General features: G+C 36.4%; 1 pseudogene; it reads right to left on the reverse strand.

The window, feature by feature from the left end:
• Positions 1-17: 17 nt before the first annotated feature.
• LOC132502495 (elongation factor 2-like) lies at positions 18-23,087 on the reverse strand (annotated as a pseudogene).
• Positions 23,088-23,663: the final 576 nt, after the last annotated feature.

Genomic DNA, 23,663 nt, shown 5'->3' on the forward strand with positions numbered 1-23,663 from the left:
GCGCCTCGAAGCTGCAGTCAATCAGGGCAGAGCCGGTCCTGCTCTGTGAGTTGCCCAGGAAATTGTGCGGCTGGACTGCCTTGCTTCAGGCCTCTGCGCTTGCGCGTCTTCGCCACAACCTGGCTGGGGCGCTGGTGTTGGCGAAGGGGCTACTGGGCAGGACTGAAAATGGTCACACACACACACACACACGGGGGAAGTCCTGGCCGCCCGCGCGTGTGGGACCGCAGGTTGTTGGTGATGCCAAAGGGCTCGCTGACTGGCAGGTAGGCCTTCAGGACATGGGGGTGCGGGCCACCTGGGACTCCTCGCAGACGCGGCCCCGCTTCTGTACAGGACGCCACCAAGCACTTGTTCCTGACGCCGGCTCTCCGCAAGGTACTGGGCTCCACAAACCCGCGCTGGCTGTCAGCATGCGGCGTAGAGGCGGCGCCGGGCGGACGGTGGGGGCGATCTGAGTGGCATCCTGGGCGGCGTCGCATCTAGGACCTCGAAGCGCACGCCCCGCGTGTTCTCCTGGCACAGCGCCCCCACTGGAGGCCGGCCACGACGCTGTACTTGCTCTCGTTGAGGGACTGCACACCCCTGGTGATGTGGGTGGGGATATCGGGGCTGGTGCCGGCGCACGAGATCTTGCGGGCCTAGGCCACATCCCACTCGGACTTCTCTTCCAGGTAGTTGGCCAGGCCAATACTTGAGCTCCTGGTGGGCGGACACTGCGCTCCTGCTGTCCGCCGCCAGGCCATTGGGGAAGGGCCGCGCTTCCATGTGCAACGGATTGCGCTTGTTGCAGGTCTTGGACAGGCAAAGCACATTCAACTTTTCGGAGATGGTCTCACGGTACCAGATGACATGGTTGGATTTCTTGATAGAGGATGCAGGTGTAGTCCTTCAGGCAGATCACCAGGTGCAGCTCAACAGCACCCGCAGTGATGTGCTCCCCGACTCCTTGATGATGCACTGCTCCCTGGGATCCGACTTGGCCTGTGGCTTCAGCCCCCCCACCTGACCAGTTTGGGCAGGTTAGCTGGGTTCTTGGCTTCCACAGCGAGCCTGAAGACCAGGCTTACACTGAACTTCATCACGTGCGTGTAGTGGGCATGCTCAAAGGTCGTTATAGTGCCTGTCTTCACCAGGAACTGGTCGACACCCACCAGGCCCACGATGTCACCGAAAGGCAAGTAGCTTTGTGGTTGCCAGGGGCTGGAATGGGGGGTGGCAGCTAATGGTATAGGGCTGCTTTTTGGGGTTATGAAAGTGTACTGGAATTAGATAATGGTGATGGTTGCACAACCTTGTGATTATACTGAAAATACGCAATTGAAAGAGGTGAATTTTTATGGTAGTGTATGAATTATAGTTCAATTTTTTAAAGTTAAATACAGTATTATTGATATCAGCACTGAATAATGCTACATGGTGAGTGAATCTCTGCATGATGAGTTAATTTTCATGAGTCTGATTTGACATCCAGTCCTTTTTATTATGTCTATGATATGTGAAGGGAAAGTTGTAAGTTTAAGTAATTATATTAGAAAAGAAAAAAGGCTGAAAATTAGTGATTTAAGCATCCAAATTAAGAATATATGGGAAAACAAACCCAAAGAAAGTAGAAGGAAGATAAGGGGGCAATCAATAATATCTGAAATTAACAGAAAGCAAACCAACAAGAAAAAAACCCTAGAGATAATTTAAAAGGTGAGAAATTACCGCTTTGAAAAATATAGCACCAGTGAATACATCTGGCAAATTGATCAAGACAAAAGAGAAGAAACAGAAGAAACAAATACAATTTATGAATGTAAAGCAGAAATATTGCATACAGAGGATATAAAAGTAAAACATTATTAACAATATTGTATCAATACATGTAAAGTTTAGCCAAATGAAATAAATAAAATTCAATACATGTTCACAATTTATAGTAAACTATAAAAAAAACTAAAAAAATCATATTTAGTGGTGAAACATTAAAAGTCTCATCTTAAAAATCAGGAACAGGGAGAAAAGTGAGCACATTTTTATTGCCTACATTTAACAGAGTACTAAAGGATCTAGACTAAACAATAGAAGAAAATAAAAATATTAACTCATTTTCAGTTTGTCTAATATTAGTGAATTAATGACAGTTAAAATTAGGTTAAATATGTAAAACTATATAATAAATGTATATTAGCATATTTACATCTAATATATAAAACTAAATGTGATTTGGAAGAGATGAGAGAACACAGTGTACTGTTTCTTAATGTACATTATGAGTGCATGGATATTCGATTTTATCAGTGTTTGTTGTCCTTAACATATATGTATATAGGAAATACATAATATTTCCTATTTCAATATAGAAAGGTGCTATTCTCTAAAAAAACAATATTATACAGTCTCTGCCTTTTATGTAGAAAGGATACATTATGAAAAACAATACATAGAAAAACTAAGGCAATATCAGTATCTTAATACAAGTAAATAAGTGATGCTGCCATGAAATGCACTTTAGTGAATATATTGCCTGAGAATCCAAATATTACAGGCGGTAAGTTTGTAAAAATGTACTTTTAATTGTAATAGAAATTAGTATCCCAGAGCTAACTGTTTGTAAACAGGAGTCATGTGAAAATACTGTTGGTCAGCATTTTTAAGATATGGCTGTGACTCTACAGAACAATTGGAAAGTTTAATAATTTGTTTCATTTTTTATTTCAAATGAGAGCATAGAATAATCGTCCAGTTTGCTAAGCTTATTTATAGTATAATAAGAATTTTGATATAAATTTTGATATAATTTTTATATATTTGATATAATTATTTGATATATAATTTTGATATTGATTTCACAATATAAGGAAAGGATTTATTTTTGATGTGAAGAAGAGTATTATTATATTGAATATCATCTGGTAGAGGTTAATAAATAAGATCTGAGGTTGTGTTCTTGTGATGTTAATGACAAACCTTTTCAAAGGTTGGTACATAATTAGGTTCAATACATCATCCAGCGAAGATTGCTTTGGGCTTAAAAGTTTAAAATTTGCTAAGACTGCTAAGTTTCTGTAGTTTGAACATGGACATCTCAGTGCTTTGCTTGATAAGCTGAATGTTCTTTATAGTATTTGTTGTTATCTTACAAAGAAGATAGGGCGCTTCATGATGGTATGATGCCAAAGAGATAGAAATTAATTTTAACTGATAATCACTGTTTATGCCAGCGTTAACAAATATTGGTCCTAATGTCATTTAAATACAAATATCCTGAACTTACTGAGTACATTTCAAAAGACAATTTATTAACCATATTATGTTCCACACAGTTAGCCAGCCAGATGTATTTCCATTTTGTATGCATTTGCAGGAATAACCTATATCAAAGAATACTTACATTCCACTGTATAATGTGATGTGTGGTTTTATCTGACTGTATATTTCTCCATTGCATAGACAGAAAGTAGGTGTGCTGTCGTGTTTAACATGATTAACTTTCTCCTAATGTACCACACACAAGAGCTTTTGCTTGCAATCCAGTATGGACTGGTCACTTTATGTTCCAGTACAAAATAAAGAGTCTTTGTCAGGTTATTCAAAGGGAAATCACCAGCTCAGCTCTCTGAAGCCTTGGAACAAACTATTAGTTTTTAATTAACATTATAATTAATCCAAAAATTTTCAATAGTTCTTTTCAAATATTTAAACTTGAGATAGGCACAAGTATAATTTGATTACCCTATCTCTTTCCAAACTGTATCTTTGGGAAAATTGTTTTATGTGAGAAACCTAGTCCATTTTGCTAACCTGAGGTTGAAGTCATTTTCCAGACATGAAAAGTTTTTGTTTAAACTGCACTACACAAAATCTGTGAAAATGAAATAACATCAATTTTGTCAAATAATATTGATAGAATGAATAAAGAGCTAAAAACCAAACTTACTGAAATATTCTGAAAGTAAATGTGCTGCTAAGCCACTAAACATCCTATGCAAGATTCATAATCCTACATGAAATCCATTGTGCGATATCTTCAACTATGTTTGGAATACTAAATGACTGCTTTCTTTTATAGCCCAAATAAGACTGTAGTGCTTTGATTACAGTAATAGCCCCACTAATTTTCTCTTCCAGTGTTCACCTTCTTTTGCAATGTAACTTTGCAGCATCTACCACTAAGAGGTGGACTCTAATCCCTTGCCTTTTGACTCTAGGCTGGTCCTATGACTTGCTTTGGCTGATAAAATATAGCAGAAATGATAGGGTGCCAGTTTTGAGCCTTGGCCTTGTGACCTTCTGTTTCCCCTCGTAAACCACGAGGTCAGGCTGCTGTAAGAGTATGGGAGACAACATGGTGCAGGGCTGAGTCAGCATGGTTTTCCCAGCCAACACCCTAGGCCTGTGAAGGCCCAGTTCAAATGAGCAAGATCTGTAATGATGCTTAGCTGGCCTGTGGCTTACTGCAGATGCGTGAGTGAGCCTTCCTGGGCCCACTTGAGAACCACCTAGTACAAGTGAACTAAAATGAATGTTTATGATGCTCTATGTACCTGCATTTTTTGTGGTTGGTTGTTACATGGCCTTAGGGCAGCAATGGACAACTCATGTGAAGACTGTTGTTCCCAGTTAAGTATTTGAGACAAACTTCTATACCAAGGATTGGTAGACTTTTTTTTATAAAGGTCCAGATAGTAAAAATTTTTGGTTTACTGAGTCACATGCAGTCTCTGTTGCATATTCGTCTTTGTTTTGTTTCTTTTGTTTCTTTTTACAACCCTTTAAAAATGTAAAAACTATTCTTAGCTTTTGGGCTGTACAAAAAGGGCTGCTGACCAGGTTTGGCCCATGGGCTGTAATTTACTGACCTCTGTTCTATATCAGGCAAAGACATGATATTGCTAACATGATGCAGAATAAAAGATGCAAAAGGGGCTCAAGTTGCAAAGTAACGTGGTAAAATCTAATACAATTTTTAAAATAGAATTATACAAGTATTTTTTTCATTTTAAATTTTATATGTTTCTCTTCAGTGGTGTGCTGGTAAAATTTTAATAACCACCTGTCACAATACCACCAACTTCAACCAGTCAATGTAGTGGAATTGATAAGAGATGTATACAATTGGCTCACATGAGCTAGTAAGAGCTGACTCCAGCAGACCATTGTACTACCTACCTATGATACTGCTTATACTGTAGTTCAGTAGTAATTATATAAGAAATTGATTATAATCCATACAGTGGATTTTCCTTAAACTGATTTACTCCTTTTGCTTATCTCACCTTCCTGATCCCAGTAAATTTTGGTTTTGTGACCCCCCTGGTCCTGGAGAAGACTACTGTCCTTACAACTGTCTTCTTCTGTGAGTGACCTGAGTCGCATTTATCTATGACCTAGTTTCAAAGAAAATCACTTAAGGATAAACTTACCTTTCTTTGTTTGCTCTCCTCCAGTGGAAGCATAGGAAATTATCTTATTTTCAGGCATGGTTATTTACAGTCCTTTGAAACCTAATTAAAAAGAAAAACATTTAACTATCATGAATCAAAATTAGTTTTAATTACACTAAAAATTGTCAACTCAAGAACTGATAATGTCAGGATAGGTTTCTAATAGTATGCAATTTATATATGTAAAAATCAATACTAAATTATGTTAAAATGTAAGGAAACCAACAATATACTCTTTTTCCTGTGAGGACTTCTATAAACCTATTTAGGAAAACCAAATATAAAAATTCTCATTAAAGAGGCATCTTTGATCCCCTGCTCTGCTGTTAGCTTAAACAGACACTGGGCCTTAGTACTAGATAATTTAGTATTCATCATTGAAGCTGTGGGCTCAAAGCCCTTTGGGAATTCTAGAACCTACATTGTTTCATTTCATATGATAAAGTTAAACCTTGCTGTCATCTCTTCTTTACATTCCCTCAGTTCCTTTTTTTAAAATATGTTTTATTATGGACCAAGTCAAATATATACAGAGGTAGAGAGAATTACCAATGTAATTTGATTGCAATAATGGCCTCAAAATCTCACGTGACGAAAGTGAATTAAGGTGATTCTTACCCAGCACAACTCAAAGGGAACCCAACACACAAAAGGACTAGATAACACAAGTCAACAGAAAAGGAAAGATAGCAGAAACTGATCCAAAGTTACTCCAAATTGTGAAATTACCAGATGTAAACCACCTAACAACTATGCTTAAAATGTTTATAAATATAACATCAGCATTTTAAATTTCAGAACTAAAAATTATGTAAATTGATATTGCAGATTTGAGAAGAAGCCAGTTAGAAATCCATGAACTGCAAACTGCTATGTAACTGCAATTCTAAACTCACTGGTTTAATTTAAAAGCAGGTATGACAAGACTGAAGAAAGAATTAGTGAAAAAGTTCAGGAAAAAAACTACCTTGAATATAACAATACAGAAAACACAGAAGCAAGCATAAAATTCAGTGTGCTCAGCCTCCACTTTCAGGAAGATGGAGGGAATGTAGTTATCCCTATTCCTTCGTCTACATACAACAAAAAAGCATGGACATTATATATAAAACAATCATAAGACTCTGAAAGGTGGAGAGAAGAAGGCAGACTGGCTAGGCACCTTGAGATCAGAGGAACAATGAGGTGGTGAGTTTCCAAGATTTTCTTTTTTGCCTGATACATCCCAGAGTTGAAGCTAAAGAAACCAGAAACCCAGATATGCCAATGCATGCAGACCAAATAATGCTCTGACAAAAGCCTGCTCTGTCTAGCCAAGGGACCACGAAAGGGGCAGCTTAGCAAGAGAGAATACATTTGGATAATAACCTCTCCACTCCAGCCAAACACCACAGAAAAAACTGACCCCACAAAGGCAGAGTGAGGAGCCTAGATGATTTCCACTGTTGCTAGGTGGAAACGAGGCACCCCCAATTTCCTGCTGGGTAACATCAGAAGACTGATGTCCTGTAGGAATCCAGGACTTCCATCCCCACTGGTTGGAGGCAAGCCTCCCCCATCTCAGCGTCAGTGGGTACTGTGTGGGGAGACTGGACTTCCACACCTCCCAACAGCACTAATGAGTACCTCTTGGCTTCCCCACTGGGGTGGCCTTGGAGCAAGCTTAATAGTGAGTCGCAACTTGTACTGCAGTCCAGCAGTAACGAGGCCACACCCTCTCTGTGGCGTCAGTGGCATCCATGTCTGAAACAATGTCTAGGCACTCCTACCTCTCCCGGTGAAGGAGGTGTCAGTGAAGATCCAGTGGGGAGCTAGAACCCACAACCTATTCTTAGCAATAAGAAGTAGAAATTAAAACCTCAGTGAGATATCTATACATCTATCAGAATGGCTAAAACAAAACAAAAAAATAGTTGCAACACCAAATGCTAGCAAGGATGTGGAGAAACTGGGTCACTCATACACTACTGGTTAGAGTGTGAGATGATATAGCTACTATGGAAAATAGTTTAGCAGTTCCTTTTAAAACTAAAAATGACTTGTCAGTATGACCCTGCAGTTGCATTCTTAAACATATATCCCAGAGAAAGGAAAACTTATTTTCACTCAGAAACTTATGCAAGAATATTCTTAGGAGCTTTGTTCATACTACCCAAAACCTGCACACTACCCAGATGACCTTCTGTGGTGCACAGTGAAACAAATTGTATACATCTGTAGTGTGGAATACTACCCCACAGTAAAAGGGAACAGACTGTATATACTCAACAACTTGGATGAACCGCAAATTAATTATGCTGAGTGAAAAAAAGCCAATCTCAAAAAGATTTGTATTGCATATTCCATTTTATTCATGAAATAACATAATTATAGAGATGGAGACCAAATCATTGGTTGTCTAGGGCTAGAGGTGGGAAGAGGGTGACATCAGGGAGTGTTATGATGATGTACAGTTAAGTATCTTGATCATGGTGGTGCTTACACAGAGCTACACATGTAATAAAATTTCATAGAGCTATATATACACACACAAATAAGTGCATGTATTACTGGTGAAATCTGAAGAAGCTCTATGGTTTGTGGTTTGATCTTGTACTATAGTAACTTATGATGCTAACATTGAGGGATGGTGGGTGAAGCAGACAGAAAACCTTGTATATTTCTTTGTAACTTCCTGTGAATCTATAATTATCTTGAAATAAAAAGCTTACAATATATAAAGCTATAAAAGAAAAGAAAAAATGATACCTAGAAAATCCTCATGCTTGTGGAAATTAAGAAATAAACTAAATAAACTATATAGAAGAACATGTCACAATGGAACTTAGAAAAAATTTTGGACAATGATCATGAATATAAACATACCATAACACGTGGGACAAAGCTGAGCAGTGATTGGAGGAGACAGCGTTGGAGGTGGGAGGGAGTCCATTTTAAAGAGGGTATCAGGGAGACGTCCTCTTTGAGAAACTGACGGCTGAGTATAATGAACTGAGAGAATGTGCCAAAAGATCTTAGGGAATAGTCATCCAGGAAGAGCTGAGATGCAAAAGTCGTAAAGCAGGAATGAGCTAAGAATGGCCCAGAAAGAGTAATTGTAAATAATTAACTCTAGAACCAGCCCTAATGCAAGAGCAGAAAATAACAACAAAAAGGTCTAGAGCATTCCAGCTGACATTCATCCAAAGCATCCTATTAGCCTGGGCCTGAGCCTTGCTGCCAGAAACCCTCAGGCTGTTTTCACCATGGCAGACTAGCTTGTTAACTTGCCCTTCACAGGTCTTGCCAGAAGGCTGATTGTTAAATTTTCATTAATTTTGCAAGTCAGTTGAGACCACGTGGTAGTTTGAAATCAGCCATGGTGAGTAGATTTGTACCATGAAAATCAGCAAATGCCACAAATCAGGTCTTATTTCTGTTTTTGTTTTTGTCTTGAGAGGTGGTTATTAAATATTTATCAGTGCACTACTACCAAAAAACAGATTCCTGAGAAGACGGGACATGAGCTACATTATTAGATAGACTATAAGGCTACTGGAAGAAGGGATGAAAGAATTACAGATATGATTATTGAATTGGGCTAGGTTATTAAAGCTGGAATGGGTTCCACTCAGTTGGAAAACAATGAATAATTTGGTTCTAGAAATTGGGTCATGAGGAGGAATAGAGTCATAAGAAGGGTAGATCAGGGAGAGTTAATTTTAGGATAAAAACGTTTAGACATCAGTTGTTTCAAACCTTACATCTTCTTAAACTCTCTATTTCTAATTTGTCTCTTTTGAAAAATACCACCCCCTGCTTCAGAGAGGAATTAGAAGGAATCAGATTTATATTCTAATTTAATATCACCAAACACATCTGTGCCCTTCATGGCCTCCTCCTGTTCTGACAATGCAGGGTGTCCCTCTACTGGTTTGTCTTATCCCTCTACTTGTGCCAGGGAGCTCATAACATTCTCCCTCCTGATTTATTGCTTCTAATTACAATTGTAAAATTCTTGTGCTCTTTTCTTAAAACAGTTGTTTCTGTTGGCATTTGTGAAGCCACGCATTTTTTTCTTTTCAGTTCCCTCCCAATAAATGGAAATGCCTTTCCTTCCATTGCTATGATTCCTTATGAAAATCCCTGCATCAGATCATCCCCTTCACTCTCTATCCACTTACTCTACTATATTTTCTTGTAATGACTCATTATTACTTAACATATATTACAAGTTTATAATCGTTTCCTTTATTTCCTCTTTTTTCCATTAAAATTCAGTCTGTGTTTTTCACTGCTGTCATCTTAGCATCTATAACAGTACCACTAAATAGAACTTTTTACTATGACAAGTGTTCCAAATCTGTGCTGTCCAAAATGGTAAGCATTATACTAAGCCACATGATCACTTAGAATCACTATTCACTTGAAATGTGGCTAATGTAACTGCTGAATAGATTTTTAATTGTATTTCATTTTAATTAATTTCTATTTAAATCACCATATATGGCTAGTGGATACTATGTTGGACAGCACAGATCTATCACAATGCCTGGCACATTGGAGGGGTTCCAAAAGATCTTGTTGAAAATGAAAGGATGCATGAATGAAAAAAAATGCATGAAAGAATGAAATACCTGCAATCAGCTTATAATCCTACAGATTTGGTTTGGGACTTTCACCTTCCCCTCCTTCTAGTCATGCTTTTTGGCATTGGCTTTGTTTCAGTTTTCATTTAGAATTTTTGCTTGTTTCCAAACCTGAATAGCATATGACATGTAAAATTCCTTTTGTTTCACCACTCTTAGGCTGGCATCTTGGCAAATCACTATATTCCTCAAATTTTGTTTAAAAACCAAAATTTCTGAGCTACCTATCTTTCTAGACAGAAACCCTTCTCATTTTAGCCATTTCCTCTCATGATTTTATTTGTAATTGTTTGTTTTAAATAGTCTTATTGTGAAATATTGCATAGCAATATTAAAAAAAATTTTGCATCTTACAATGCAGCCTAAGAAATAAGTGGTTAACAGTAACATTCAGATTCCAGTGTACTCCTCAGTGGTCACAGTTCCCTTCTTCCCTCACCAGAAATTGCAGCCATCAAATATATAATCCCCATGGTTTCAGTTTATTTTTATTACATATGTATCTCAAAACAATATACTCTATAATACTGGTTTAGAGTTTTACATCTTTATATGAATGATATTATACCCTACAAATCATTCTACAACTTTTTTGTTCATTACGTTTCTGAGATGTATCTGTTGTTACATATAGCTGTATTTCATTCTTTTTCACTGCTGTATAGAATTCTGTTCAGTTTCCTGTTGATGACCATTTCAGTTTTTTTCAAATATTTGCCCTATTGTAACTTAAGTCTTCTATAAGATTCCTCTATACTTTTCTTTGTGAATTATACTAGAGTATCTCTAGAGTATAAACATGGGGAAATACATGCTGGGTTGTGCTTTTTTTTTTTTTATCTCAACAGTTGTAGATATAGTCCTTTGTTATTAATATGCGTTACAAAGATCTTCTCCTAGTTTATCCAGTGTTTTTATTTGAAGAAAAATATTTTTAATGGAATTAGGCATGTAAATCAGCCACCCATTGCCCAAATCCACAAACAGTATCAAAAGTCAGCATTTAGACAACTTAGAGACTCATAGCCAACACCTACAAAATTTAAAGCCTTAAAGTCAGTGACAGAAAGTACCATCTGCTCTTCTAAAACCTAATAAGTTGTCTGTATTTATAGATTTTATCTTTGTAAGATGCTGTTTGTTTGTATCTGTGTTATTTTAATGGCTTTGATAAGGCTATGAAGTTAATGTGCTACTTTCCTGTTCTTTCATATTCTCATAAAAATATTAAGCAACTTTACCTTAAATCATTTCAGTAGCCATGATTCATTCACACATTCTTTGCAGTAAACTGTGCAAATATACTGATATTCTTCCAGTAATTATGAACACTATATTTATTTGTTTACTCTCACTGGCTTTATCTATAATTCAGCTGGTTTATTTTATTCTCATCTAAATGTTAAAATCTACATTCTTTTCACAAAGAAGATTTTTTTAAAAAAGATCTGACAGTGGGAAGTACTTCATATACTGTTATAATATTCAAAAGTAATTACTTTTTTCTCCAACTTTTTACCCTACCATAAGCTGAGATTTTTAAGCTCATTTAAAATTATGGTTCAAACAAAAATTATGTCAAATATTCTATCTATATAGCTTCTAAATCCCTAAACCAGTTTAAATGTAGCCAGTAAAGAGCACAGAGTATAAATGCAAACCATCAAGCAAGGCAGCAAATGGGAATCAGAGTCAGGATCCTGGCCAAGGCCAGTAATAAGAGATTTGGAACTTGACTGAGCAGAAGGATGACCAATCACTACTGAGACTAACGATCTAAAATGACTAAACCAGATTGCCAATTATATTGGTTCTTCTTTAGTTGCAGATGAGAGAAATTCAGCATGAATTTCTGAATTCATGAATTCATTCAGCATGAAGCAGAAATGAAAACATAAAAACACACACGAAAAAAAAAACCAAGGAAAAACTACATTAAAAGGAGTATTTATGGAAAAGAAACTGGTTAATTAATGGAAATATCAGCAGTCCATCTGTAAGAGAAGCAGGAATACAGGGACTCAAATGCCATCAGCAGTCTCTGTGCCTCAGCCTCAGATATTCTTTTCATACATTTTCTAGTTTTCCTTCTACAACTTGACTTTTTCTGTGTTTCAGAAATCTTGGCTGCTGACACCTCCTGAGTTTTATATTGTAGAGATTCAGCCACCAAAGAAATGTTGACTTTTTCTCAGATTTGATTCCAGTTATCTTGGGAGGATTTTAATTGGCCTTACTTGGACCAAGTGCCTGTATTTGACCCAATCAAATATTGGCCTTCCTTATTCCTAGGAAGTCAGGATACTATTATTGTACTAGTTTGAACCTGCTTTCTATTCCTGGCTACAGTTATGGCTGGGGTAAAATTGCTGTCTATTTGCATAGATGCCCTCACTATAATTCGGGGAGTGATGGGTTTGGGGAGAAGATAGGGAAGACCAAGCAGACCCTCCTAGAGGCCCTATTCCAAAAATGGCAGGCAAACTCATAGGTGGTGGTTCTACACCAAGAGGAAGAATATTTTGTCAGTCATTCAGGGATGTTTCTAATAATTCCAGTTTTTCCAACAGTGAGCAAAGCTATGTTGTGAGGTAGAAAGCATTATATCACTAAAAGTGATTAAGGAGAAGCTACAAAACCATTTAAGTATTGTATAGGAAGAACTTAGAAGATGTCTAGAGACTGGACTGAATTACCTTCTAAGATCCACTTCACTTTAATATTTGATAATTCTTAGTTTATTTCATTTCATCCATTCATTGATTCGTTTCACAATTTTCAGTTTGTATCTTATTTGTGTCACAGTGCTACTTGTTTAGGGTACAAAATAATATTCTAGGGCACATGTTCTGTACCCTCAAGGTATTCATCAATTTGATTATATCTTGTATATTTTTAGTAATACCAAGGAATTTTAACACAAGGCCTAGAAATTATATGTCCATGAAAATAAAAATATTCCCTGCCTCTTTACCACATGTTTTATATTCCAGCCACACCAGTCATAAAAACGAGCCTTACTTACACTTCCACGCTGTCATCCCTTGCACATTCTTTTTACTCTTCCTTTCCTTAAGTCTCTATGTAATATAGTGTAATATATATAATGTCTCCTTTTACTTCTCATCACAAAACAAATTTACTTACTCCTTCTCCCTGTACTTTCTTATATAAATTCTGCCTTGAGTGTTGCTTTCACAAACAGCATAGTTTTTCTAATCCTTTTATTTTTTGTTATACAATAGATTGTTTTGTGACATGTTGAGGCTATTGCAAAATAATAATGAAAATTGCAAAAAGGCAAGGCGTTTTTCTACATTTTTTTCTATCCATACCTGTAATAGTTTCTTTTATAAATCTTTAAACTCTATTCCTCTGATTCCTAATCTCTTCTCTCTTTCTTTGATGGAGTTCTATTGACTTTATGTCTGTATTACATTCAACAGATTAAGATGCATTAAATATTACATCTCATGGTTTTACTAAGGCTGAGCACATCTTCAGAAAGATTAAATGTCATCTTTTTCTACAAATCAAATTAGTACTGAAAAAGCCAGTTTCTACACATATATTCATAAAGATATCTCGTACTGTATTCTGAATTTGTCTGAGAAATGAGCTTTCACCTTTTGGCAATTACTTGAGACATAAAGAACGGCAAGCAAATCAAGTCAGTTTTTATGATGTTAAATTATTTCATAGGTCAATATCATGTATTAAATTATTATCTCACCTCTGAGTCACATCAAATGATTTTACAGTGAGTGTACTGAGAAACACTGGCTGACAAAATATAAAGTACTTGTCGTTCATATTCAATAACTATTTTGTCTCAAATGTAAAATAACAAATTCTTATAAATTTGACTTTTAAAATTCTTATGGAAGAAATTCTTTATTAATTAGAAAATACTATTCCATTTTACTGTGAGATAGCTTTTGCTCCTGAAGAAATGTGCCTTTTGATTTTATTTTTTTAGAATTTTCATAACTATTTATAGATCACTTCTACCTATTTTTGATAGACATTTTGTGGAATGCAAGAACAGTATGAGAATAACCACTCCCAAAGTTTCAGTTTATTTGGAGATATTACTGACGGCCCTCCCAAAGTTTCAGTTTATTTGGAGATATTACTGACTCATGAAATAGAGGGGTCTTGACCCAAGGAAAACAAAAATGATAGCTTATACTTAAAACATACCACATATGCATTTACTCTTCACAACAACCTGTGAGCTAGGTAACATTACTGGCCCTATTTTGCAAAGGAGAAAGCACTCGCCAGTGTCTTGTAGCTGGCAGTGCAACACCGGATTTAGCCCTGGAGTCGACCACCATGCTGTACTCCTGCTAAAGAGGGCCAGTGTTCCTAGGGTGAAACAGAAGTAAGAAAAGAGTTCTCAGGACCCTCTAATGTGCTATTGACTTTAAAATAAGAATAAACTGTGCAATATGTTCCAGTCATTTGTGAAATGTAAACCTGGTTGAACTTTGGAATCAGGGGAAATGATTACAAAGTCTCTGAGACTACAGAATTAGTCTCAAAATTAAATAGATTTAAAGCTTAAATGTAAAAGAAAAACAACAGCTAGAGGACACTGTTTATGTAAAAATAAGATGAGAAAGTCCTCTGAGCATAGCAGCAAAACACATAATGTTCTAGAGAAGATATGGCTCCACAAAAATTTAAAGCCACCTTGCTATAAAAAAAATTACTCAAATCAGGAAGAGATTATTAAAACGTGGGTAACAAAGTAGTTTCTGGCTTAATATATAGTTAGAAAAATTGGTTTAAGAAATGAAACATACAAACAGAAAAAATTAACAAAGTACCTGGAACTGGCAATCCCTATACACACACAGGCTCATGCTCATACACACTGGGGGGAGAGAGAGCAAATTAATATAGGAAAAGTGTTTAGCCATCAGTCATTAATTAAAAAAAACAAACATTTTTTGCAGAGTTATTATACAGTAAAGTAATAGAAGAATCATGTTATCACGTAGGAAAAAGTAATAGACATGCAAACTGCAAAGGGATGTCACCTAAGGCAATGACATATTTACATTCTGAATGGATTACCTAAATCCTGTAGGGGAGAGAAAATAGTATATAATATAAATAATATAATTTCTCTTTGAGAAAGGAAATCATAAATTTTTTTAAACAGACGTCTTTTAACTCAGGGAACCATACTTAATGAGTTAGAAAATGAAAAGAAAAATCACTTTCACCTAGATACTCTTTTTTTTCAGGTACCCACGTTGTACATCACTTATCTTCATTAATCATTCAAACTAGAGGATATAGCACATTTGCAACCCCTGGAACCAGAGAATCTGTTTGTTAACAAAAGTAAGCTTGAACTTGAGATTGCTTCACTGTGAGAGTTAGGTTCTAATGTGCTAGGTTTTCCAGTCATTCCATGTAAAAAGATAAGCACCTGCTTATAAAATTATTTCTCTCCCACCTAAAATGTAACCTTTTCATTTTTCAACACTTTTGGAACATGTATAGATAATTATGAGATATGATAAGGCACAGCTACTATAAGAAAAAGTATTGGTTCATAAATCGAATTTATTTTGATCACTTCAGATATATCTGCACCTACAAAGAATTATCTCCCCAAAAGATTAGCCTTTGTTTTTCCAAAATTGAAATATGCTAGAACAGCCTTGCTTGAATAAAAAACAGGCCTCTGGGGGCTTCCCTGGTGGCGCAGTGGTTGAGAGTCTGCCTGCCGATGCAGGGGACACGGGTTCGTGCCCCGGTCCGGGAGGATCCCACATGCCGCGGAGCGGCTGGGCCCGTGAGCCATGGCTGCTGAGCCTGTACGTCCGGAGCCTGTGCTCCGCAACGGGAGAGGCCACAACAGTGAGAGGCCCGCATATAGCAAAAAAAAATAAAAAAATAAAAACAGGCCTCTGATAGCTTCTAAACCTAACCATAATAAGCCTAGTGTAGGACTTTATTCATTCTTAAATAATATTTTTTGTCAGAAATAAATATTAAGTGCACAATGAAGCACTTTTGACTAAATATTCTTTTATATCTAAACTATTCTGAATTATATTTGGGGATTGTGGTAGAGTCAACACTATGTGTTCATTGCATAATTTTCTCTTCCTGGGTACATAGGAAAGCTAAATTAGAGTAGTCCTTGACCTTATAAACATTCCATTTGCTCCTCCAGCCCTCTTTTCCTTTCCACAGCAGCCTTGGAAGCCACGTGTTCTGCATCTTAGAGCTACAGTGATAGAAACTGGGTACCTGGGCCATCTCTTAAAAAACACCCACTCAGGAAAACTTCCTTGTCTACATCACTGTGACATCATTAAAAAAGAGGCCTTTCTTTCATTAAATCACTGTGGTTTGTGAATTTTTACATAGCATAGTCTAAGCTGTTCTAATAGAGGGTTGCATTATTAAAGCAATTAGCTGATTTAAAATATTGATCAGTAGTTTAAAACCATAATTGTTTAAAAATGAAAAAGAGCAATATTAATGGAAATGGCTGAAATGATGATTCACTGTCTTCAAAACTAGAAGAATCAAGTTGACATAAGTGAACTATAAGTGATTACTCCTTTAACAATGTCATAGTATATGCAAAACAGACCACTTGTATTTTATGAAGTTCTGTGTGTTGAAAGCTAAGAATACTTCCTGTGTAGTAAAGCATTTTCACATTTTTCTTGGAATATCTGAATTACAGACATTCTCAATTATGAACATAATTTAATTTTGATTTTGAATTTAGGAACATAATTTTTCCATAGAAACAAGGTCATACTGTATTATTTTACACCTGATCATTTGTATACCACCATCAGTTTTTTTGTTATTAGGTTCATGTACTCCCTATGCTGTAATTTAAGTAACTTATACCAATTCACATTTTAATATATATTTTCTACTAGATATTAAAATAATCACTTAGCTGTAAGTATGGTCAGGGATGGTCACAAATTAATCTTGTTGTCACCAGTGATATAAATACCCCTCTTAGGAACTGCTCTTACAGTAAAGGATGATTAGGTTCCCAAGTGACCAAATCACATCCACCTTTCCCCCAAATAACACTATGTTTGTTAAAAATATTATTCTATCCGATAAATCTACTGAAATATTAACTTGTATCTGTTCTCCCCATATGCTCCCCCACCCCCTTCTCCCATTTTAATCTCATAACAAGACTTCATAGTTCTTTGTTGTAAGGTTTTTAGCCTGGAGAAAAGCAGAGGCAGCCTGGAGTGACTTTGATCTTTAGCTCTTGGAGTGTCCTGGAGAGGAAGGTAGGATCAATAAGGTAGATAGAAGTATTCCCCAAGACTTGGTGATAGAGGAGGTCTGTGAGTCCAAGAAGGCTGTGGCAGCAGCCAAGGAGATGACCAGACCTGGGGGTTGGGGGGATGACTGTTAGGTGCAGTCAGAGAGACTGCATCACAGGCATGAGGACTTCCAGTTGCGCTCAGCTTCCACACTCCCAGGGGGCATCTAGCCAGAAGACCTGTGTAATCAACCAGGACCATGAAAAGCCTGGGACTCCCAGTGGACCAGAGGACACATGGAAGGAGGTTGCTGGGTGGGATAGTTACGTTTCCAGATGCTCTGGTGCATCCAAAGACCCCAGATACTTGGCACAAATGGTTTGATTCCATTTGGGGAGCAGGACAGAGACGATACCAAGACTGAATAATAGTAAATTTCCTGCTGAACTGGTGGGATGGGGCCACCAAGCTGGAATCTAGTTGATTTAGAGGAAAATTTTAAGTGTGGTATTCTTTACACAGCTCAGTTTGTAGATTAAGAGCTATGCTTTCTACATCAATAAAAGCATTCTGCCGGTAGAATCTAACCACCTTTTAGCAGAGTTTTTCTAAGGGAACAATAAGTTTCACTTCAGGATGGCAGTAATATATTTCTCCAGCCCAGATATCAGTATTAACCCCTCATGTCCTCTCCCCAAACACGTGTGCGCATGCACGCACGCACACACACACACACACACACACACACACACTGATACAGTACTCCTAGGTGTACAAGCCAATAAGGGCTCTTCCTGCTAATTTTATACACTCTAGGCCCCTCGACAACAAAGAATTTCAAATCTATTATGTGTTAAGGAACTAAGTGTTGACAACTCAGTTACACTGATTAATATGGTATTAAGATACATAAACTATGACCTTTCCAGAGGTTTATTTATTGCCTTTATAAGAAAGACTCTAATATTATCAACTTTTCTGAGGTTATATTTGAATAATGAAGAAACTACTCAGTGTTTGTTAACATTAGTTTAGAGATTTTAATGACACTGAGTAAAAGCTGTTTATTCTTCTAATGTAAACTCCTCAAAGGGTTTAAAGATTGGATAATCTGAGAGGAATCCTGAGTTTTCCGACAAGGGATACTTATAAAATTCTACTGAGAATTGTTACCTAGTGCTGATTTTTCTGCTTTTGCTGAAGGATATCCGTGCCTTGGCATGGAGCCTCCAGAGCATAGCTGATTTGTATTCGTCCAGATTCCCTAAATGATCTTCCCCCAAATGCAAGCTACTGAATTAATACAAACCATATGTTGCTAAATAAGAAAGAATTCTTGTTCATATGAGCTACCAAATTAAAATTTAATAAAAGTGGAAAGACTAACTCTCCCTTGAATATGACCTCAGCAAAAGGTCATTTTATCCCCCTGGAGGTCCTCAAACACTAAATTGAAAACAGGTAATGTACTGCCTCCACTCACACCCCATCACCCATTATTCACTCAGTGTTCCTCTTCTTACCGTCTTTACCAGAGCCCAGCAAGTCATCTAAAGGGAAGAGAAATATGAGACTAAAACTAATAAGAAAATAAAGAAGAATAGGGTGAAGTTTGACAACGAAGATTTATTTCCCTCTAACTATAGCTTTAAGCCATTAGTTGAAAAAATTTAATAATATGCTGAGGTTTCCTATTACATGTTTCACTCTAAACAGTAATGCACCTTAACAGATTCCCACTCTGTGATTGGGCAATAATTCAACAAGAGTGGTTTCTTTGTATGGAAAGGTATACTTCCTATACTTTTAAAAAAGAAAATCAAAGTGGATGTCACTATGAGGTTGTCATTATGCCACTGGGGGGGGCAAGAAAGTAAGTAATGCTTTCATTAATAATTCTATTTTTGAAAGATTTTAAAATATAAATGTTTGGATTTTTTTAATTACTGTGATTTAGGAAAGATCTCAATACAAGCAATACTTCGTATATTTTCTAGGAATTATATAATTTTCACTACTAAATGATTTAAATTGTTAACATTCAGTATAGAAATCAAAATTCATCCAGTGGTATAGCTCTTGAAAAATATTGTCACACTGGAAAATTAAGCTCTCCACTAATTTCCTATTCTTAAATTATCAGTTAAGAGGAACAATTTCTGTTTGCTGCAAGACAAACCAAAGACATAAATAAAAATAAATAAATAATAGCACCCAGTAAGAAATCTGTGCTCAGAGAAATAACAGAAAAATAGAGTGCAAATATGTAGCCATCTGGAGAATAAGAAAATCAAAAGTAACAAGCAGCATCCGGAATTTATTACAAAGAAATTATGCCAAGAGCTTCTTATTGCATTTTTCTGCAATAAGTGTCCAAATTAGTGGGTAAAGAAATACATTATAATGGTTCTGAAGAACCTAGGGGCAGGACTGGAATAAAGACACAGATGTAGAGAATGGACTTGAGGACACGGAGAGGGGGAATGGTAAGCTGGGATGAAGTGAGAGAGTGGCATGGACGTATATACACTACCAAATGTAAAATAGATAGCTAGTGGGAAGTGGCCGCATAGCACAGGGAGATCAGCTGGGTGCCTTGTGACCACCTAGATGGGGGAGATAGGGAGGGTGGGAGGGAGACACAGAGGGAGGAGATATGGGGATATATGTATATGTACAGCTGATTCACTTTGTTATAAAGCAGAAACTAACACACCATTGTAAAGCAATTATACTCCAATAAAGATGTTAAATAAATAAATAAGAAATACATTATATACTACATATCTGGGCCCTAGTGATATCATTTTGTGCATGATCTCAGGGCATAATATTTGCTAACTAATCTAAATTATCTTGGCTATAAATGCTATCATAGTGATTGAAAATTTGCTGTCATACCACAAACAGCCAGTTGTAATGAATGACACAGTTTAATGGAATTGTCTAGAGCCAAAGGGATGATATTGGGTCATCTTTGACATCAGATCATAGAATGCAAAGAAATTAATAAATCTAAAAGCAGTTGAGATATCAAGCAGATATAAAATAGAGGGTAGAAAAGAGAGGAGACATAATGAAAACTACATAGGTCAAAGAAACCAGCAAAATTTATCACCACCTTCAGGAGGAGTAGACAGTGGGATCCAAAATGGGTCCCGGCATCATCACAAGTATAATTTTGACAAGTTCACTCCCATTTGCTGCTTCAAAATCTAGATGTGGGAGGAGGAAGAGAAAAAATAATTTAAAATATTCTTCCCCACTGTTATCTAAACCAACCCTTAAAAATACCCCCAAATATCAACAGTTCCAAAATCAAATTCCATTACCAGTTGGTGTTTTCCTGCTGCACCTTTGAATGAAGAAATTATGTGTTTTATTTCTCTTTGAAGCCACAGTGTATGGCATATCTTAAGTGTTCAAAAATATTTCTTGAATGAACACTGTGTGAGAGAACATCTCCAGAATTTTAGTTTTAAGTGATGATGACTAATGGAGCAAAAGAGAAAACTGCTTTTAATTTATTCCACTTAAGAGTTAATTAAATACAAAATTTTTAAAGAGCAATTTCCTAGAGCTGTGCTGTCCTATACTATAGACACTAGCCATATAAAACTTTGAAATTAAAAATTCTGTTCCTTAACTACACTAGCTACCTTCAAGTACTCAGTAGCCACAGATAGCTAGTGGCATCTACATTATCGAACAGTTCTATCATTGAAAAGGCTTTTGAACAACATTGTTCTAAAGCATGTCAGTAGCAGATCATCATTTTCTATACATATTTTCTAAACTCTATATTCATTTATTGAATATACCTTATATATTAGGCACTGAAGATACAAAAATAAGCAAGACCCCTTTTTAACCATTTAGAATCTTTCGTAGGAAGATATTAGTGATCTGATATCCACAGTCCAGTGCCATGCCATGGAGGGTTAATAGGAGGAAAGGCAAAAAATGATGGAGAAGATTACTAAAGATTCATTACTGAAGTAATCAAGGTAAATGTTTTTTAAATTAAGGCAGAGGAAGTAGAAATGGGGAGGAGAAGAAAGAACCAAAAGATATCTAAGAGGCATAAATAGCATGATTTGGTGAGAAACTGGATGTGGTAAGTAACAGAGAAGGTGGAGTCTAGAATAACTCCCAAGTTTCTATCATGAGGGAATGAAAGAATGTTATCACCATTATATTAAATTGAGTCTATGTGAGGAAGAACCAGTAGGGTTTATAGGAGAGATGCCTTTTAATTTTATATATGGGTGGTTTTTAATGGTTATAATGTATGTTTGTCCAAAATCTATGAGAAAATTTGAGACTGAAACTAGAGATTTTTGATATTAACATTGTGGAGCCGGTAGTGGATGAGATCACACAACAACAAAAAGGAATGTTGACAATAAAAGCCAAGAAAATTAACATTAAGAATTTCTACAAAAATCGCAGGAAAAACAGAAATGAATGTGATCATAGAAACCAAGAGAAAGGAGTTTCAAGAAGAACCCAACAACCTAAAGAGCTTTAAGAAGTTATATGAGATAAAAGCTAGAAAAAAATGTCCATGCCAATAGGTCATAAGTGAACTTAACATGAACATATACCTTAAATGACACTAGCAGAATTTCGGTAGCAAGAAACCCGGGAGTGATTGAGTGGGGAAGAAGGAAATGTGTAATTAGGCCATTTTTTCCAGAAATTGAACAGATTTGAGATGGAAAGAGCTATACATGAAGTGATATGTAGATGCAAGAGGGGATGTTTACTCATTTGCTATTTATATTATGGAAAAAGGCTTGAGCATTTAGTTTAAAAGTTGCTGTGTCCGTAGGCCATGCATATAATGGGTTCATCTTAGCTGGTGTGGATTAACTGAAGCTTACCTACAGAGCTACTGACCCTTGGCCAATGCTATGGAATGCACTAACTAAAGATAAAAGATGTTTTGAAACCATGGGCCTGTGAATTGTTGCAGAACAGGATGTATCAGCCTGCCAGCACTGTTTAGTAATAATAATTGGATTTATAATTGTACTTAATTTCAGTAGAGCCTGCAGGAGGGGACTTGCAAATTAAAGGCTGGCAACATACCTAGAATATGCCTATTATGAGGAGTTCATTATGAGATCTCCATCATGAACAGATTGGGTTTCCTGCTAAGGAGGTGCTTGAGATGTGCACATGTAGTGGTTGCAGACCTATACAGACCAAGAGTAGCTGTGTGACCCAGAGATGGGAGAATAAAGAAATCTATGCCTGAGATCTCTGGACCTTTCCCCATGAATGTCTTCTTCTGTTGTGTCTGTGCTATATCCTTGCCTGTAAAAAAGTTGTTCTGAGAGCATAAACTGAGTAAACTGAGCTCCATAAAGCAGTGGGATACTAAGGGTGATTAACACATAATTAACACTGGCTAACATAATTTCACTAGCAAAAATCCTCAGTTTTTAAGTCTCTCAAGGAATTTGTCACAAGTGTAATTTTGGGGCTCAACAATTACAATTTCTGAGGCTAGTTTTTTCCTAAAGGAAAAAAATAGAAATATAGTCTCAATTCCACAAAACAAGTTTAAAAGAAAGAAAAATAATTGTCCAGTTAACCATGAAACATCTTACTAACAATCAGTACAGGGATATTTGAATAACTGATTTTCCATGCAAACTATTTGACTAGTTTATTAAGAGAAGCAATCTTTTTTAGGTACTCATACCCTCTTGGTTGTATTCTTTCACTGTATTTTCAACCATTTCTTTACCCCTCCACCTTCACTATGTAATTTTACATGCCCAGGCATCTCATCCATTTCTTTGGTTTGTGATTAAAGCCACAGTTTTTCCAGCATCCTTAACAGTGGATTGAATCCCTTCAGTTCACACAGAAAAGAGTTTTAATTATCTCTGTTCACACAAATATCCTATAAGTACCTAGGAAAGGAGTCCAGATGGTAATGTACATAGATACAAACTAAGGTGAAATAGAGTGATATAGTGATGAAAGTAGGAGATTATCAGACAGTTTAATAAAGTGTCAAGGAACATATATTTTAAATCAGTTAGATGTGGGATTAAATTCCAGATGGGCTCCTAGATATGACCTTGAGAAGGGAAGGGTACTTAATGTATTTGAGCATCAGTCTCCTCCACTGGAAAATGATGAAAACAATAATGCTTCATAGTGTTATTGTGAGGATTAATGTAACATATATATGCAAACTGTTTCATCCATTGACCAGTGTATAATAAGTGCTTAATAAATGGTAATGATTTAAATTCAGTGAATGAGGGTTCATTAAGAAATTATATATTCATGAATATAATACTTAA

Source organism: Mesoplodon densirostris, chromosome 15 (assembly GCF_025265405.1).
Source record: "Mesoplodon densirostris isolate mMesDen1 chromosome 15, mMesDen1 primary haplotype, whole genome shotgun sequence".
NCBI classification, from domain to species: domain Eukaryota; kingdom Metazoa; phylum Chordata; class Mammalia; order Artiodactyla; family Ziphiidae; genus Mesoplodon; species Mesoplodon densirostris.